Source organism: Oryzias melastigma, linkage group LG23, assembly GCF_002922805.2.
Source record: "Oryzias melastigma strain HK-1 linkage group LG23, ASM292280v2, whole genome shotgun sequence".
NCBI lineage: Eukaryota > Metazoa > Chordata > Actinopteri > Beloniformes > Adrianichthyidae > Oryzias > Oryzias melastigma.
Window position 1 is genome coordinate 13,733,125 of NC_050534.1, and position 5,076 is coordinate 13,738,200.

The window sequence follows — 5,076 nt, forward strand, 5'->3', positions numbered from 1 at the left end:
TGGCACGGAGGGGGCCCCAAACCATATGTCCATATATGATGAGTTGGGAGTGCGAATGCATGGAAAATACATGAAAATAATGTAAAATACGGAACTTGAGAGGCTCTAGATTTTATCAAAAGTATTTGCTTGGGGAGGCTTTTCCTTTTTATTTCCAGCGCCCCCACCCCACTCCCATCCCCACAGCTTCACTCCTGCCCCAAACTAATTATTTTATACTACAAAACTATATTTGAATATATAAAAAAGGCAATCATGTGTTATATTATTTTAATCTGGTTATAAAGAGCCAGATTAAAGCAGACAAAAAATATCTTGAAAATACAGATGGTCAAATGTATTTTCCTACTAGGATTACCAAGGCCAAACAGGATGGAAAATTCCCCTCTTTAGGCCTTACAAACCATTTCCTCTCCCCCAAAACTATGTGCTCTGTGTAGTCCCACCACTTGTTGGTGGTTTTTATGTTTGGATAACTTTTTTTAAGAGTTTTTTTTTGTACTGCTGACTTGTCAGATTTCCTGCCATGATTCTCAGTGTGTGGTGCTGCCACCTGCTGGCTCATTGCTGAAACGCTGGAAAAGGTTTGCAAAAAAAGGAACAGTGATGCACCTAAAATACTCTCTAATTCCTCCCTCATGGATTATTATTATCATTTTTGAGGAAATAAGTATTTTTTTATATTTGATTTTTGATTTTATTTTCATCTAAGGAGTTGACCTTTCACTTTGAAAACACTGGGACCTATTTTTGGTTTACTTTTTGGAGCAACACTATCATTTGGGGGTTCAGAAGGTTTAATTTGAACTCAAAGTATGTATTTTTTTTAGGTAACCCAGAATAAAGTTGGTAAATTTTTAACTTCGAAGTTGGGTTAAGAACAACCTAACTATGGGGCTTTTTTAGTGTGTTACAGGTGGATATTAAAATTAGGATCATCGTCTCATAACTTGTTTGGGGGCATGCTAGAACTCAAGCTTCTGCTGACCTCCAGTGGTGCGACTGACCCCTTCACCTAACAAACTATAGAGACCCCTAATATAAACCTTTTGACTGTCAGCTGTATTTTCTTTATTTTAAGAGAAGCTAATCCCTTTAAGTGTTATTTTCAGGGTCCGGAGCAAGTCAGTATTTAGAACAGAGGTGGTTTAGGGAACCCACTAGTCTCTTTCTCTGTGGGTTTATTTATACGCCAGCACATCAGACCCACCGAGGTGAGAAATGTGCACCACTCGGGGCACCTGCTGGACCCTGTTGGGATTATCAGAGGGCAGAGTCAAGGTTGGACCGGCAAGGACTGAGATGCCATGGCTAGCCACTTGGCTAAAGCCATCTGTCAGCTGTTCTAACTGCCCTTTGTGCAAACAATGGTGTTACTATGGAGCCCCTGTGCAGGATATGGGATGTGCAAAGAAGCAGGCGGGCTCTAACAGATTGAGAAAGACCTGATTTGCCGTAAGTTTGATCATTCATGATGATACATGACTTGTTTCAAAATCTAAAGTTAATTTAAAAAAAGGGTTTTAAAGCTGCTTATAATCAATAAACTTTCTTCTGTCCTGATTTTCTCCACTGCTAATTGTAATGTTTAGCTACTTTGCTAAAAGAAAGGTCTTTATGTATCACAGCATGTAAAAAAAATTAGTTTCCTGCATGTAGACGTAATGATTCCATTCATTTTCATTTACATAGCCCAATTACACAACACAGTTCTCTCAACAGGCTCCACACCAGCCATTGTTCAAAAACATAAAATCAGTCATAGAATATAAACGACATGTTTGAATAGTGTAGCAGATGGGCTTCATCCAGATAGATCTGGGACAACGAGACGAGCCAGAGGCGAGGTCCACTGCCAAAGACAGGAGCACCTGGAATCTCTACCACTCCCCTGGAGGGGAGTAGGAATGGGACAACACATGAATCTCACTGCACCAAACAGAGTCATAGAGAACTAAATGAAAAATATGTGATTCATGCAAATATTTTGTTTTAAAGACATAATTGTAGTTTTAACATGTTCTTTTAGCATTTTTCTCATGGTGGAGGACATATATCAACTAATCTAACAATATAACTGTGTTTCTGATTATCTTTTTATTCAAAACATGAAGCTCAAGTTTGTGACGCTGCAACTCCCTTCTTTGCTCCAATTCAGCAGTATCCACTTTCAGACAAATAGATCCATGTACGTCTTCATTTCTATCGTCTGAGCTGCCATCTAGATCAAACTGTACAGCTGGATAGCTCAGATATTGTTCACCATTTATTAGTATTATTATTTTTTTGATATGCTAACGTCAGCTTGGGGTTGTGAGGTGCTATAAACTAATGGGAAAGTGTAGCCAAAAGGGTTGATGGGAAATTAGCAGAAGCTGACTTCCCTGCAGGCTGAAATTTCTGGTGAACTCCTGCTGCATGCTAACATTTGCTACGCTAATGTTAGCTGGGGCTTGTGAGGTGCTATAAGCTAGTGGGAGAGGGTAGCCAAAGGGTTGATGGGAAATTAGCGGAAGCTAATTTCCGTGGCAACCTATAGGGGAATTTCTAATGAACTCCTGCTGTTCTGCAAAAATATATGTCTAAAAAAACAGCACGACTTTTTGATTTTGGCTAAAATGAAAAGGTACCACTGACCAAGTGGACTACAGAACACAATTCTGATGTTTTCTGTTACATCTATGTCACCATGGGCATTTCTTAAGGGTGAAAGAGACAAGGTACAGCCTGCAAAGTACATGTTAACACACTGTCAAGCATGAAAATCCAACAGAATGACCCGATGAAAAGAAAAACTTCAGCTTTTTCCCACAATCTGGTTTTAATTTAAAACTGGGGCAAGAAATTTGGAACGAGAGTAAACAGGTTTGGAGTTCCAAAACACTAGTTTCCACTTATGTCGCATGATTGTTCGGTTTTGAAAAACAGCGTCGACTTATCCAGCCTTTAATTACAGTGTTATGATAGGATCAGTTTGTACCTTTAGTGTTTTACAAGTCCAAAATGTGCTTGGCATCTATTCGGTGCCAGGAATACTTTGGGTAACGGAAAATTGTGGCTGCTTTTTGATCCTTTTGTATACAGAAACACTAAAACTATTCAGTTTGCATTACAAGAAGCCCAGTCTTTCTGGGTTTTTTTTTTGTTTTTGTTTTTCTTTTTGTGTGTCTGTTTAGAGACATAAGGGAGTTGGGTTGCAACAGGAATAGCTCTCCCACCTGCTAAGGATCACTGCAGGAAAATGATGACAGAACATTTGTTATCCCCCTCTCCATCTTTCTGTCTTTTCTTTCTTGTTGCTCAAGAGTGCATTGTATTCAAAACTAGAGCTCTGTTTTGGTTAAAAAGAGTGGACAATATTTTAATGTTTCTTTAGCACATGCAAGACTTTGTAGCCGCCTTACAGACAAAAGGAAAAGAGAAAGATGACCAAAAATGACCATTTTATAATTTACTAATTCCTGTCTTGACTTTTGCTCTCATAATCCTGGTATGTTGGAAGATGTGACTGAGGTAACAAGATTCATAAACAAAATCAAACAAGTACCAGGAAATAGACCAAAATCAGAGACTCTCAATGTCAGAATGTGTTACCAATTTCCAATAAACTCAAACAACTCTGGAGAATAAATGTTCAACATGGAAAAACATTTGAGCAGCAGATGTTGAGCTCACTAAGCTTTTGTATTGCACAAATTCATCTTATTCCAGTATAAACGCTGGAATACTGTAGTTAGAACTTGGGGTTTAGGGAATTTTTAGGAAGTATCAGCGATTTCTTTGTGTCAACAAAGAAACTTGTCAAGGAATAGTTGACGGTCATATAAAATTAAAAGAAAGAACACATTAAAGTCCCACTTTGATCATCTTTAGATCTATTTTAAAAGCATTCCCAGTGGTCTCTTAATTATAATAATAATTTTGAACAGCTCAAAAACCAAATTGATGTAAAGATCCGTCACTGAAACCCTCAATGGACATCTGTGCACAAAGCAAGAAGCACGTATGAATTATGTATATCGTATATACGTACAGTTACCTATGTATCATAACATGTACGTAGTGGCTATGAGACAACTGAAATATCCTGATGTTTACTTACAGTAAAACTCCAATGAAGTTTTAAAATAAAAAGTCATCAATCTACATTTCTAGTATTTTTAGGTCAGCTGTCCTCTTACTGATTTGTTTATGATTTCTGCTTCTTGGAAAACTCTAGAACACTTCATTTCCATTTCAAATCATCATAGCAGAACTAGGAACCACTAGGTAAAACGAACAAGAAAAAAAATGTTTATCATCATTGCCTTATTCTAGAATGAACAAAAAACACTCTATAAATCTTAAATACAATTTTAATTAACTTTTACATTTAGAAAAGGGATTCTTTTAAACAACCAAAGCCATAAAGTCCATAACAGCTGTCTATTTATAGACTATGATTGTGAGCCCTTTTCCTTTCATGACTGCTTTCTGAGGGGGGGTTAAACTTATCGTCTGCATCATTATTACTTCAACTAAATACTCTGTTTAAGCTTCATCAGTGCTGACATTACAAACTTCACAGAAGTTAATTTTGAACATTCATTTCATGCATGTCTGTGGAGCATGTGAGCAAATGTGTAAAGCTCTAATGGCAATACATAGTTTAAATGTTATTTTAATGATTTATAACCTATTACTGCTGTGGAACTATTCAATAGACCTGTTTTTTCTATATTTTTTGTTTGTATTTTGTTGCTTGTATTTTAATCTTGATTTCGTCACATTTCGCGCCATTGCTGGCTCTCTTTTTGTTATTGTATCCATGTGTCCCCTGTGCTTTCCACTCTGTTCCGCTCCCTGCTGGTGTTGCACACCTGGGTTCACTTAATTGCCAAGCTTGACTCCTACTTAATCCCTGCCCTCAGTATCATTGCCTCTTGTTAGTATAATTATTCTCCTGACTCATCTTTTTATTGATTTGATCGCTTTAATTTCAAGATTTGTCTTTATTAATGAAGCCTCTTAATCCACATCTCTCAAATCTTTTTATTTTGACCCATCACCTGCTATCCTAAACTCCAATATATATAT